Genomic DNA, 15,859 nt, shown 5'->3' with positions numbered 1-15,859 from the left:
ATTTCTGCCAGATTAAGTATTTATTTGTAATTACAAGTCCAATTAGCGCAACACCATCAGTGTATTATTTATGTTTGGGATCATAAGTAGCTGATCTTTTCTTGGGTTCATACAGACCCATAGGTGTTTGCAGCTGTGATCTATTCTTCTATTGTAGTTCATTAGCGCTAGGCTGTCATTTGGTGTGCTGTGCATTACTGCCAGCGGGTTGCTTAGGATCCCTAAGTTTTTTCCTGGCAGCCCCAGTTGCGGGAGAAAATGAAGAAGGAGCTGTTGACGTGTCACGTTCCGCTTTAGCTAACAGTGTTTTCACCAGCAGGTTTTTGCACCTCTGCAGGCTTGTGTCGGCCGGAAAGAGAGACACCACATAGGCTTTAAACCTAGGATCAAGCACGGTGGCCAAAATGTAGTGGTCTGATATCAACAGATTGACCTCCCTGGAATCCTGGCAAAGCGAAAGAAGGGCTTCATCCACAAGTCCCACATGCCGAGCGGAATCGCTCTGTCTTAGCTCCTCCTTCACTTTGTCCAGCTGCTTCTGCAAAAGCCTGATGAGGGGAATGACCTGACTCAAGCTGGCAATGTCTGAACTGACTTCACGTGTGGCAAGTTCGAAGGGCTGGAGAACCTTGCACAACACGGAAATCATTCTCCACTGCGCTTGAGTCAGGTGCATGCACCCTCCTTTGCCTATGTCATAGGTGGATGTATAGGCTTGAATGGCCTTTTGCTGCTCCTCCATCCTTTGAAGCATAAAGAGGGTTGAGTTCCAACGTGTCACAACCTCTTGCTTCAGGTGATGTCGGGGCAGGTTCAAGTGTCTTTGCTCATGCTCCAGTTTTTGGCATGCAGTCACTGAATGGCAAAAATAGCCAGAAATTTTTCGGGCCACCCAAAGCGTCTCCTGCAAGTCCTTGTTGTGTTTCAGAAAATTCTGCACCACCAAATTTATTGTGTGAGTAAAACATGGGACGTGCTGGAATTTAACCAGATGTAATGCCCGCACAATATTAATGGTGTTGTCAGATATCACAAATCCCCAGGAGAGTCTAAGTGGGGTAAGCCACTGGGCGATGATTTCCTCAGTTTCTCTAAGAGGTTGCCGGCGGTGTGCCTCTTACTGAAACTGGTGATACACAGCGTAGCCTGCCTTGGAATGAGCTGGCGTTTCTGAGCAGCTGCTACTGGTGATGCTGCTGTTGTTGCTGCGTAAGGCGATACATCTACCCAGTGGGCTGTCTCAGTCATATAGTCCTTAGTCTGCCCTGTTCCACTTGTCCACATGTCCGTGGTTATGTGGACATTGGGTACAACTGCATATTTTAGGACACTGAGGACACTTTTTCTGATGTCTCTGTAAATTCTCGATTTCGCCTGCCTAGTGAAGTGGAATCTAGATGGGATTTTGTACCGAGGACACACTACCACCATCAATTGTCTAAATCCCACTGCACTAAAGGCAGATACCAGATGCATGTCTAACAACAACATGGCATTTAAGGCCTCAGTTATTCATTTTGCTTCAGGATGACTGCTGTCGTACTTCATCCTCCTCGCTAAGGACTGTTGGAGGGGCAATTGTTTAGTAAAAGTAGTGGTGTTCCTACTTCCTCTCTGGGATGATGCACGACTTCCAGCAGCAGCAGCGGCAACAGTAGGCGTAGCAATGCAGGATCCACCAGAGGAATCCAGGATAGGAGAGTCAGTCATGCCAGTGACTTAAAATCTCAGCATGATAGCACCTTTCATTACTATAGGGTGTGCAGTCTAGAGCCCCTCCTTATACCCCATATTGTGTATTTATACACACATCTGAAGCCTGAGATTGCTCCAGTCTAGATTAGCACCCCACCCCCCCACCCCCTCATAAATGTTTTTAAGCAGGGACCTAGCATTTGACTGCACTAGACAACAGGCATAATTACAAGTAAGTCCTATTTATATGGTTAGTGTCAGTTTATTTGGGGTGAGCGTTTGGGCGTGGGGCCCCCTGAGCTGTTCTGGCTGGACCTCTCCAGGGCATCACCATTTAATACATATAGTCACTTTGTACATCACCCTTATGTTTGTTTATTATTCATGTATTTTTTCACACACATTCTACCCCTATCATTATTATAACACTTGTTAATTACTTTACACACCTGATACTTTAGCACTTCACTGTCACCCTTTTTTTCGTGTGATGCCCTGGGGAGGTTTTTGGCTGGGCTGACTTTTGGGGTGCCCTGCGTCCCAGATGTGAACCCCAGAGTGTTAGGGACCTGCTCAAAGAGGTGACCTTGACGCTGGTGGGCAGGCCCGTATCAGTGGCCATTGATATACAAACTACCTCTGAAATTCTATATAATAAATTTAAAGGTATACAGTAATGATTGCATAGTGCATCTGCAACCTTGTTTTTTGTACATGCCAGTGACATGGCCTGCAGGACTACTTTCGATCCTGACTAAGGAGGAAATTGACGAGGAGGTAGTTCACGGTGTGGTTTGCAGGAGCTTGGATACAACAGGACAAAGGGATTTAGGTGTTCCTGGACTGCTTTCGGTCTTAGCCAAAGTTTCTGAACTTGACAGTAACTTTTTATGAATGCGCTGCAAGTGACGTATAAGGGAGGATGTTCCTAGGTGGTTAACGTCCCTACCCCTACTTATTTCACAGTTGTTGTCTGGATTTGGATTGAAATATTGCCAGACCAAAGAGGTGGAATGTTTGGTCTTCTGCCCAGGCATGACCGTGATGGGCTTTTTCATCTCACGGACAACAACTGTCTCCCCCGGAGCCTGATTTAAACAAACGACATCACCATCAGAATCCTCCTCGTCAACTTCCTCCTCAGCGCCAGCTACACCAGTATCCTCATCCTGTTGTACTTCAACAGTGACATCTTCAATTTGAATATCAGAAAGTGGACTGTGGGTGCTCCTTCCAGCACTTGCAGAGGGCATGCAAATGGTGGAAAGAGCCACTTCTTCTCGTCCAGTGTTGGGAAGGTCAGGCATCACAACCGCCGCCACACTTGGACTCTCCTTGGGGATTTGTAATATCTTCTTAGAATGCACAGTTTTTTGCTGTGCTTTTTTGTTGCCGGAGGAGGGCTTCCATTGTCATGAACATTGGGAAAGACCTTAGCCATTCCTTGCCACTCCGTGTCATAAATGGCATATTGGCAAGTTTACGTTTCTCCTCAGATGATTTAAATATTTCTTTAAGGTAATTTTCCTGAACTTTGTCATTTGGGATTTTATATGCCCTCTACTATGACATTGGGCTTCGGCCTTGGCAGACGACGTTGATGGCATTTTATCATCTATGTCATGACTAGTGGCAGCAGCTTCAGCACTAGGAGGAAGTGGTTCTTGATCTTTCCCTATTTTATTTTTATCGGACAAAGTTGTGTCCTCCATTTAAGTTATATTGATATATATGTGCAGCTAAGGCACACACAAACACAAAAAATAATATTTTTTTTTTGGAGTGTACTCTGGGGGTTACACCACCCTTTAAGAGACGAGCCTGCCAGCCCTTTACTTATGACACAGGCGCACGCTTGGCGCTGCTTATTTGTTGATGCATGTGCGGCTACAGTGCACACAATTCACAACACAGAAAATAATATTTTTTTTATTTTTTTTGTAGTGTACTTTGGGGGTTACTCCACCCTTTAACAGATGAGCCAGCCAGCCCTTTACTTATGACACAGGCGCACGCTTGGCGCTGCTACTGTGTTGATGCACGTGCGGCTACAGTGCACACAATTCACAACACAGAAAAGAATAATTTTTTATTTTTTTTGTAGTGTACTTTGAGGGTTACACCACCCTTTAACAGACGAGCCAGCCGGCCCTTTACTTATGACAAAGGCGCACGCTTGGCGCTGCTTATTTGTTGATGCATGTGCGGCTACAGTGCACACAATTCACAACACAGAAAATTATATATATATTTTTTTTTTTTGGAGTGCACTTTGGGGGTTACTCCACCCTTTAACAGATGAGCCAGCCAGCCCTTTACTTATGAAAAAGGTGCACGCTTGGCGCTGCTACTGTGTTGATGCACGTGCGGCTACAGTGCACACAATTCACAACACAGAAAAGAAGAATTTTTTTTTTTGGGGGGAGTGCACTTTGGGGGTTACACCACCCTTTAACAGATTTAGACACAGGCGCATGCTTGGCGCTGCTACTTTGTTAATGCACGTGCGGCTACTGCGCACACAATTCACAAACACAGAAAAGAAAAAAAAATTCTTTTTTTTGTAGTGCACTTTGGGGGTTACACCACCCTTTAACAGATGAGCCAGCCGGCCCTTGATTTATGACACAGGCGTATGCTTGGCACTGATTCTTAGTTGATGCACTTGGGGGGAGCACTCCTGATGGACAGATCACCCCCTGGACAACACTACAGCACCCCTTTAGGACTTCAGCCTTTTTGGGATACTGCACCACACAGCTCAGCCAGCCCCTATAGACTTTTGGAGTGGACACAACCCCTATGGACAACTGACTGCACAACACAGCCCAGCCAGCCCCTATGGACATTAGAGGAGTGGACACAGCCCCTATGGGCAACAGCAGCACAGCACAACACAACACAGCCAGCCCTAACTCCCACCCTCCCTCTTCACTGTCCACAGCCGGCGTGAGAAATGGTGCCGATACGGGGACCTTTTATTTTAACCAAAACCCACGAGATCCGACAGCAGGATGATGACGTTTTGCCTCGATTTCAGATCTGAGTCAGGCTGGAAAACTCGAGCCTGACTCAGACACGACTTGGATCAGGGGGCTCAGGGGGGTTTGGATTCCATAAATCCGAACCCGTTCATCCCTAGTCAATAGTAGAGATGTGCGGATTGGTTCTCCAGAAATCCGAATCCACTCTAATTTCATGAATCCAGGTAAATCTGAGTAACAGTTCTAATCTCCTGAGGAGATCTGGGTAAATCCAAGTTGCGGTTCTGATTGTTTTGTGGTTCAGAATTTGGATTTTAAATGCAAATGTCAGGTTTTGGATTGTATAAATTACATGTTTTTAGTTGATTTTAAAACTTTTAATCTGTTTTTTATTTAAAAAATCCAGATTCATAACCAAAACACTTGAGGGTGGTTTGTAAAACCAAATCCAGATTCAAAACCTTGAAGGATATACAGATCCAAAACCAAACCAAAACACAGGGGTTGGTGCACATCCCTATAGCAACAGCAGATATGCCCCTACACAAGTGAACACACCCCCACCCATACTTGCATACCCTCCCGAAATGGTCGGGAGCCTCACAAAAATCGGAAGTCGTTCCCAACCCCCTGGAAGAGTGGGCAAGTGTCCTGGCTGGCACAACCTGCCCACACCCCTCCCGCACCCCCCTGTCTGTGGCCGCTTCCATCTTGTTGAAGTGGGTGCTTCGTGGGAGCTGATGACGCAATTTGCGCTAAATTGCGTCATTGTGGCCCTGACCCCGGCTACACACTGCTGGTAATCTTCGCATTGTTTAGCGGAGGCAGGGTTTTGATGATGATGCAATCACGTGGCCAGGCCCCCCGCCCGCCTGCAAAATTGCGTCATGCTTCCTTCAATCCCACTGCTGTGCCAAGCTGGCTGCCTTGGATACAGTGTGTGATATAGTGTGGGTTGGATACAGTGCAGGCCGGATACAGTGTTGGTTGGATACAGTGTGGGTTGGATACAGTGTAGGTTGGATACAGTGTGGGTTGGATACAATGCAGGCCGGATACAGTGTGCTATATAGTGTGGGTTGGATACAGTGCATGCCCGATACAGTGTGGGTTGGATACAGTGTGGGTTGGATACAGTGTGGGTTGGTTACAGTGTAGGTCGGATACAGTGTGGGTTGGATACAGTGTGCGATATAGTGCGGGTTGGATACAGTGTGAGATATAGTGCGGGTTGGATACAGTGTGCGATATAGTGTGGGTTGGATACAGTGCCGGCCGGATACAGTGTGGGTTGGATAGAGTGTGGGTCGGGTACAGTGTGGGTTGGATACAGTGCAGGCCAGACACAGTGTGGGTTGGATACAGTGTGGGTTGGATAAAGTGCAGGTCGGATACAGTGTGGGTTGGATACAGTGTGGGTTGGATACAGTGTGGGTTGGATACAGTGTGCGATATAGTGTTGGTTGGATACAGTGCAGGCCGGATACAGTGTGGGTTGGATACAGTGTGGGTTGGATACAGTGTAGGTCGGATACAGTGCGGTTTTCAAACAGTGTGCGATATAGTGTGGGTTGGATACAGTGCAGGCCGGATACAGTGTGGGTTGGATACTGTGTGGGTTGGATACAGTGCAGGCCGGATACAGTGTGGGTTGGATACAGTACAGGTTGGATACAGTGTGGGTCGGGTACAGTGTGAGTTGGATACAGTGTGGGTTGGATACAGTGCAGGTCGGATACAGTGTGGGTTGGATACAGTGTAGGTCGGATACAGTGCGGGCTGGTTACAGTGTGTGTTGGATACAGTGCTGAGCGCTCGCAAGCGGGTCGATGTTACCCAAATGCACATGCGCACGACGGAGGTGCCTCCATCGTGCGCAAGCGCGAGACCTGAATAATGACGGGGTAGCCGTCATTATGGGTCTCTCACCAAAGGGGGCGTGCTGTCGATGGTGAGTGACAGCACGTCCCCTTTGTTGGGAGTGCCGGGGGCGTGGCTGCCCAGACGGAGGCGTTCCCATGGGAACGCCCACCGTCTGGGTCCGGCCCCACTGACATCACTAGTGATGTCAGTGGGAGAGATTTTGGCTCTGATAGAGCCAAAATCACTCCAGGGCTTGCGGCAGATGAGACCCTACCACAAGGGTCTCGTCGCAAGCCCGATGGTCTTGACCATCACGACCATCATCATGGACGCTCGCATCAGCTGTGGGTGGTAACCAACAGCTATGCAAGTATCCACGAGGCCGCTTCGCTAAAAAAAAAAACACGCCCTGATTCAGAGCGGGCGCTCGTTCAGAGCGTCCGGCTCTGAATCAGGCCCAGTGTGTGATATAGTGTGGGTTGGATACAGTGCAGGCCAGATACAGTGGGGGTTGGATACAGTGTAGGTCGGATACAGTGCAGGTTGGATACAGTGTGGGTTGGATACAGTGTAGGTCAGATACAGTGCAGGTCGGATACAGTGTGGGTTGGGTACAGTGCAGATCGGATACAGTGTGGGCCCAATACATGCAATTTATAGTGAAGGTCGGATACAGTGGGGGTTGGATACAGTGTAGGTCGGATACAGTGCAGGTTGGATACAGTGTGGGTTGGATACAGTGTAGGTCAGATACAGTGCAGGTCGGATACAGTGTGGGTTGGGTACAGTGCAGATCGGATACAGTGTGGGCCCAATACATGCAATTTATAGTGAAGGTCGGATACAGTGTGGGTTGGATACAGTGCGGGATACAATATGGTTAGGATACAGTGCAGATCTGATACAGTTTGTGTTGGATACAGTGCAGGTCGGATACAGTGTGGGTTGGATACAGTGCAGGTTGGATACAGTGTGGGTTGGATACAGTGCAGGTTGGATACAGTGTTTAGGCCCAATACAGTGCAATTTATAGTGAAGGTCGGATACAGTATGGGTTGGATACAGTGCGATAAACAGTGCGGTTTAGATACAGTGTAGGTCAGATATAGTGTGGGATACAGGGCCTCTTTCAGAGGTGGTCGTAGGATGCAAGCGGTCTTTCTGAAAAAGGGCGGCCGCTTGCATCCTAAACGGCCGCCTCTATGTCGGTCGTTAGGCTGTGGGTTAACACCCACAGCTCTAACGTCCGCTAAGGGTGATGGTCGCGATGGTCAAGACCATCGCGACCATCGGGGCTTACGATGAGACACTAAGGTAGGGTCTCATCAACCATAAGCCCCAGGGAGCTTCCTTCTCTGTTTGAGCAGGAAGCTCCCCACTGACATCACTGATGATGTAAGTGGAGCCGCCCCCAAACGGCATGCGTTCCGATAGCAAAATGGGGCGAGCTGTCACTCAACATCGACAGCTCGCCCCGTCTGCAATGAGACCCCTAATGATGGATCACCTGTCATTAGCCGGGTCTCGCGCATTCACACGATGGAGCCGGCTCTGTCGTGCGTATGCGCACTGGAGCAACATCGACCCGGTCGCGAGCTTGTAGAGCTAATGACCAGGTCTGAATAAACTCCACAGCGTGGGTTGGATATAGTGCACTTTCTGTGACAGCGGTGTCCTCAGTGTGAGAGTTCCAGTTATTTCATCACTGTGGTGGTGCCTGCGGTGCTGGTAGAGTGGCAGTGTCAGCAGAGCGGGGTGCCAGCAGCATCCTCAGTGTGGAGGTGTCAGTGTTGTCATCAGTGTGGGAGTGCTGGAAGTGTCAGCTGTGTGGGGGTACTGACAGTGTCCTCAGGATGTGGGCCGGCAGTGTGGGGGTGCTGGCAGTGTCCTCAGTGCAGTATGTCGGCAGAGTGAGGGAGCCAGTGGTGTCCTCAGTGCAAGGGTGCTGGCAGTGTTCACAGTGCAGGGTGCAGTGGTGTGGGCAAAGCAGGGTTGCCAGCGGTGTCTTCAGTGTGGGGGTGATGGTGGTGTTAGCAGTGTGGGTGTGCTGATGGTGTCCTCAGTGCGGGGATGCTAGCAGTGTGGGGGTGTCGATGATGTCCATAGTATGGGGGATAGCAGTGCAAGGTGCTGGCAGTGTCCTCAGTGCAAGGTGCTGGCAGTATTCTCAGTGAAAGATGCTGGCAGTGTCAGCAGCACAGGGGTGCTGTTGGAAGTGTGGGGGTGCATGCGGTGTTGGCATTGGGGGGGGCAGTGGTGTCAGTGGGTAGGATGTCCAGGTTCAGGTGGGCTCGGTTCTCTGAGAACAGGGCCCAAACGACATTAGCATAATCACAATATCACATATGGTTACTGAAATCAGTGGTATAATGATGATGTGTCTCCAGGAACTGATATATATGGTGTGAGATGGAGAAATAACAGAGATAGACTCCAGCGCTAGTAACTCCACTAGTCTACTAGAGCCTCCCCGCAGCTCTAATGCAGAATTGTGGAGAGATCTGGTGTCAGCCAATAAATAATACTCTGAACGGTGAAATACAGCTTATTCAGTGCCAATACATGATACTAACACAACATTCAATTGATAGTGATTATAGACTCAGGCTAGGGTTTTAGGCCTTGGGGACCTTATTGGTCACAGTACAATGCCCGGGATGGGTGGTCTGTTAGTCTGGCCACAATATGGCTGACTCTTAGTTGGAAACATCAGCGTACGCTTTTTCGTATGACTGTGGCAGAATACTTTATTTACTATGCTAAAGTGAGGATCTGCCTGTGTCTGACAGACATCTGTGGATCTGTTTTTCTGTCCATAGCTGCAACCATTATCATTAGTTTCTGGACTTGTATCCACCTCAAGCTGAGTGCTAGAGATACATCTGAAATAAGCGTCCTATATCTATCTGCACCCTGCGAAGGTCAGATAACATGCGCACTACAGTACATTCTCATGATACTCCCACTAGATGGAAATGTTCCATGCGTCCACATGGTCACAGCCCAGTTACCCCCCAGAACTATCCATTTAATGGATAAAGCATTCTATTAAAGGATGGATCAATCTGTCTGCTCTTGCGATCTCCATCCACGTGCATACGCCTTGTCCTGAGCATGCGCACTGCGCAGTTTCCGGCTATATCAGCTGATATCAGCAAGATCCCTCCCCATTTCCCCCTGTGTCCAACTCAGACTCAGGTCCAATATCTTCTCCACATCTTGGCTTTATTAGTCTTCACAAATAATTATAGCCTCTTTGCAAACCATTCCTAAGCAGCTTTCACAATATAGCTCAGTTGATTGTTGTATACTTTGTTGACATTCACCATGTCGGCATATCATCACAATGACAGAGAAGACAAGTCAACATGGTTAGAATGTATATAAACTGTTCCAGTAGTCCATCGGTGACTTACCTTCTTCAGAGGGTCCAGCAGCTCCATTAGTATTTTCTGGATCCAGCAGTGATGACTTCCAGATGTGATGTTCTGGTGGTGAATAATGCCCCTTACCCTAGTACTCCTACTAGTGCCTAACCCCCTAACCATCCCCTCCTGTAGCCTAACCATAACCCACCCCTCATTTAGCCTAACCCTTCCATCCTGCAGCCTAACCCTTCCATCCTGCATCCCAACTCTTCCCTCCCACAGCCTACCCTTAACCCTTCCCTCCCACAGTCTAACCTTAAATCTCCCTCCCACAGCCTAACTTTCTCTACCATAGTCTAACCCGAACCCTTCCATCCAACTGCCTAACCCTAACCTTCCTTCTCACAGCCTTGCACTAACCTTCCCAGCTAGAGGCTAACTTGTCTACCATAGACTAACCCTAACCCTTCCATCCCATTGCCTAACCCTAACCTTCCCTCCCATAGACTAAGCATAACATTCCCCCATACAGCCTAACCCTGTCCTTCCCTCCCACAGCCTAACTTTCTCTACTATAGACTAACTCTAAACCTTTCATCCTGCTGCCTAACCCTAATGTTCCCTCCCACAGACTAACCTTAACCTTCCCTCATACAGCCTAACCCTGTCCTCCCCTCCCACAGCCTAACCATAGTCTAACCCAAACCATTCCATCCCACTGCCTAACCCTAACCTTCCCTCTCACAGCCTAACCCTAAAATTCTTCCCCACAACCTAACTCTTTACAGCCTAACCCTAACCATCACCTCCTACAGCCTCACCCTAACCTTCTCTCCCATAGACTAAACCCTACCTTCCCTCCCAAAGCCTAACCTTTCTCTCCCACAGCCACACCCTAACCCTCCCACAGCCTAACCCATCCAGCTCAGTATGCTACCTGGTACACAGTCACACATATTTCTGTTGTACAATGTAATAACTTGCTGCTGCGTTGTGTAACTTTATCTTCCCTCCCCTTCTGACAATGCTTCCTAAAATGTTTCTTACAAATGTACAGTACATGATTAGATCACTCTGTTATCCCTGTAGCCACAGGTGCTCTATCTATCCATGTATGTGCCAGTGATAGGAAGAAGCCCAGTACACATCTGTGGCAGCAGGATGATGACATGTTTCTGTTTCATCTGTGTGATCTGTGCAGGAAAAGAGAAAGTGATTGTGGTGATTGATCATCTGACGGACATAAGTGAGAAGGAGAAGAACCGGATCCTGTAGTCCCAGCCCAGCATCGAGACGCTGTCCAGCAATTTGTTCCTCTATAATGAGGTGCAGGGCAGCAGTGATGAGACGACTCCATTAAAGCCACCAAGAAATACACATTTGGAGAAACTAATCCAGAGAATTGGTAAATATACAGGAGGAGCCATATTAGAACTAATAAGAATACTGCTAGTAAGCTCACTATCCAAGTACTTGGCCTAGGGCAGCTGGGTTGTAACTATGGAATGAGCGAGCAGTGTGCAGCCCAGGCCACAAGGCCCCAGGGCGTGGTACTATCACTTCCCTTAGGAAATGCACCCTGCAACCTAGATATATGCCTGAGAGCCAACCGGATCAGTTTCCAGGTCCCAGCCCCCTCCTGAGGATATTTTGGCATTATAAGTGCCGGGGACAGGAGCCACCGAGGATAAATTATTTCTCTGCTACAGGCCTGACTGGGAGGTTATCTGACTGTGTCTGGCTGCCCATCAAATTAATTGTATTTTTTTGCTGAGCTCTGCTGCTTACAGGGTATTATTAAAATATGGGCATTGACTGGTAGCTCTAAAACCTGGCTTCTTGGCTATTTCCAGTAAAATAAATATCACTGTGCAGAAATGATGTAGTAAGTAGCAGAGGGCTATGTACATTTTAATTAAGAGAGTTTTACTATGGACATTGGTGAATATATAGTAAAATCAAAGTAATAGAACCCAGACAATGAAAGATACAATTAGACATTTATATGCATTTCCCACACATGTTTTTGCTGTAGGCTCCGATATTTTTATTGATTTTGTTGTAACATCTTGTCCACATTTCTCAGAAATTGGGATTGAATCATATTTAGCAGAGTATAAATCACAAGGGGGGTATTCAATTAAGAGCGAATCCCTTCACCCGGCGGAATCTGTGCTGCAACCACCGAGCTTTACAGTAGTTGGATCTCACACAAAAGTGTTTACTACAGTACCTCATATGGTAGTGACCACTTTTCTGCGAATCAGGCATCCGGCTGGGTGGGTGAAGGGTGTTAGCTACCATTGCTGGCATTTATTCGCCATGGCAATGGCAATTCGCACTCCTCGCCAGCAATTGAATTTCCCCCATTGTGTCTCCAAAAATGTAAGAAACTCTAGGAGGAAAACATAGGGCCGTATTCAATTAGTTTCGCACCCACGATAAAGTTTTAGATGCCTGACTTTTTTGCCTACATTGCGACTTTTGGCCGCGGAAACTTATCGTGCGTGTCCCCGCTATTCGCCCTATTCAATTCCAAAAGACTCGAAAACGGCCACACGCAAGTCAGAACAGGCGGAAAGTTGTGTCAGAATCGGTGAAATCACCCTGACCCCCCCAAAAAGATGCAGAAGCATTGGAGATCAATGTAGTAGTGCCCGATTAGCCCTAATAAAACTGTTTGGGGTTATGAAGTTGGTACAATTGCTTCTAATTAACAAATTTACACAAGTGGTGAAGAATGGCATAAAGCAGGTTTTTTTGGAGAAAATAAGTAGTCCTGGCAAATTTGGAGTACACGAAAATGGGTGCTAGTATCTTTTAATGTCTCAAAAGTGAAGTTTTAATGAAAGTGAAATTCAGCCATCTTAAAAGCACCTGTAATACCAAAAACACTTGACTCCTTCTCAGAGCACCCCCAGAACCTTATTTTGCTAGTTTGTGTTGTCCCCCCCACTGTGTACTTTTTCGCCCCCAAATTCAAAGTTCTTTTTTGGGGGTGTACTTATATTTTTATCAGTAATTTTTTGATTCAGTTGTCCTTTGGAGGGCTGTCCCAAGGGTTCTGAGTGGTGTCCCCACCTTTGTACACCAAAACAGAAATGTTGCACTTCTTTTCTCCTGCTATTCAGAGGTGAATCTTTTTCTCCTGTTACATTGCATTGACTTTCCGAGTACGTGAAAAGCGGATGGAATTGAATACGGACATAAGTTTCCAACAGGCTAAAAATCACAATCATCAATACTTTTTTGCAGATCTCGGCTTTTCGCTTCTAATTGAATACAGGCCACAGTTGATGAAGGAATACAATATTCTTTATAATCAACTTAAACATTCCAGATCAAAGATCAGGACACAACTGGCCTTCACCCATATTTGCTGATGTTGCCCCTAAATTTACTAAGCTCACGTTTTTGGGTCCCAATAATTAGGGCAAGATATTCCACTGTTGGGAAACATTATAGATACATAGTAATAACTCAATCTGTTAATATGTAATATGTTATGAAAACAGTCCCCTTCATGTATTGTCCCATTGAGGCAACATATATAATTGCATGTGATAATCTGGATTGTGGCAGAGATTTTATTTAAAAAAAGTAAAATAAAAGTATAAAATCAAACCATCTAATTGACTGCCCCATAGACGTCTTTTCATTCTCCTTTCCTAATCCCTACATAAGATGGCCAGTACAGTATACATATATTACTGTATAGTATACTGTATGATCTAAGATTGTAGGCTGCTAACATGTTTACACACTATCACTGCTGAGATCAGCAACTTTTCCATATATACATTAATTAGAGTTAGTGATGTTATCTTACAAAGACGGGATTTATTAATGTACTTTATTTTCTTTGACAGCCCTGAAAGATGTCGGATTAGTAAGTATACTTAAGTTGCACAAGGCTGAGAATGAGATGTGGGGTGTGCGCTGATGGTAAAGTCATGTGATAAATTCTAGGGGGTATATTTATTAAAGGACAGGTTTTTAGAAGCGGAATTGTTGCCCATAGCAATCAATCAGAATATGCATATTGTTTATCTAGTACCTCCTAGAACTTAATCGATAGAATGTCATTGGTTGCTATGGGCAAATTTTCCACTTCTAAAAACCCGCACTTTAGTAAATATACCCCTAGGGGCTTCTGTATCAACAAATATTTGCAAAACACCCATTTTTGGGAGGGTCCTTCTTCAGGATACATCCACAGGGGACCACAGCAGACACTGTATCTTCCACAATTTCTACTGGAGAGAGATCCTTAGGAGAGGGCTTCACTCTACTTTTCAGGGCAAAGTTGGGTCTGTGGCAAGAGGGCCTCAGTAAGTTGGGATGGTCTCATATTCATTCCTGTAGTAGCCAAACCACTTACACCTCCAACATGTCTACTTTAAGAGGAACATTCCGAAAAATGGAAAACTGTCCCGTTATTTCACAATCCGGAGTTTTGCCCCGATTTGCAATGGTTGGGACAATGGTATGTGCCACGGCTCCATCCAAAATTGGGAGCTCCGAATGTTGGGGGTTTGCCCTTTTTTATTTCACACATGGCATCAGGTATACTGCAACCTACATTGTTGCTATAAATGATAAACAATACACATTACCCTCATCTACAACAGGTATCTAATATTGGTGTTTAAGGACCTGTTTATTATTGAGGGCTTCATTTACAGTGAAATATTGTACTTCTTACTCCTCCGCATTACAGCAATAATTAGTTATTGCTCCAGAGCTGGGAGAGTTATTTTGCCTCTTCACCTCCGCAAATGTGTGCATGGTGATTTGTGCTACAATTTCACTATTAAAATGTAAAATAAAAACAATAATAATTGTATAAACATTAATTTATTTAAAAGCTATATAAATATTGTTGATCTTCAAATAAAACTTTATTCTTAGAATCAGGCACTCTCTTACTGACAGTGATAACGGTGGAACAAGTACTGGCTCGATACTTAATCCACCAATGGGGGGATACCACTCATGGATGATGTGACAAGGAGCCGTATGACACCCATTTCTGCCACCAATAGGACTTTTCTCCCATTGATAAACATGACCCTATGTTACAATTTAAAGTGTGAAAGTTGTTTTTCTTTATTAGTCCTTGTGTTTTGTCCTGTTATACTGTAACCACCAGCTGGTGGTAATTGAGCAATGGGGAGATACTGTATATTTTGTGTAACTACATCTTATTTTATTTCCTATTAGAAATATGTAATCTGGCTGATCTTCTTTGCGGTGATCTTTTTTATTGTGATTGTTGTTGTCACCAACCTTCTGAGTGGACACAAGGAATATCAGAACGTGACCTCGGCACCTACATTGTCCACCACCACTTTCACAACCGCTTCCCATGCTCCAGAGTACACCACCCACCTACCAGGAAATACCACCCACCTACCAGGAAATGCCAACCCACCTGCCGTGAAATACCACCCACCTGCCAGGAAATACCACCCACCTGCTGTGAAATACCACCCACCCACCAGGCTGAAAATTCCCCCAGCCTTGCCTGAACTGCCACCCACATGGCCAAAAATGTCCCCTTACAGAAGTACACAGGAAATGTCATCCATGAAAGAGCTGATGTTGGGATAAAAATGAAAAGAAGCCAGTAACCATGTTGTACTGCAGGATGGCGGTAGATGTAAAATGTGCAAAGAGATTTATAGTTGTGAAATGTGTGTCCTAGCTATATTCTAAATTGCAATGTTAAAATAAAACAGTTTTGGGCTACATGCAAAAGCAGCCAATATTTACCCTGAATGCAAAAAAAATGTGTTGGCGCCCTTACATTGCTACATGGTTTGTCCAGCTTCGCAGTAACTTGCCCTTTTTCTTTTGCTACTGACTGAATCAGTCAAAAGTGCTGCACATACTGATATAGCAGAGAGAGCTCCCTCAGGGGTATATTGATTCCAAGCAGGTATTAAT

General features: G+C 46.1%; 1 pseudogene; it reads left to right on the top strand.

Moving 5' to 3' along the window:
- Positions 1-15,419, top strand: part of LOC148517822 (uncharacterized) — a 31,721-nt pseudogene extending 16,302 nt beyond the window's left edge.
- The last annotated feature ends 440 nt before the right edge of the window (positions 15,420-15,859 follow it).

Source organism: Taudactylus pleione, unplaced genomic scaffold, assembly GCF_031769625.1.
Source record: "Taudactylus pleione unplaced genomic scaffold, aTauple2 ptg000209l, whole genome shotgun sequence".
In the NCBI taxonomy this organism is placed as follows: Eukaryota; Metazoa; Chordata; class Amphibia; order Anura; family Myobatrachidae; genus Taudactylus; species Taudactylus pleione.
This window is presented reverse-complemented; position numbering and strand designations above follow the sequence as displayed.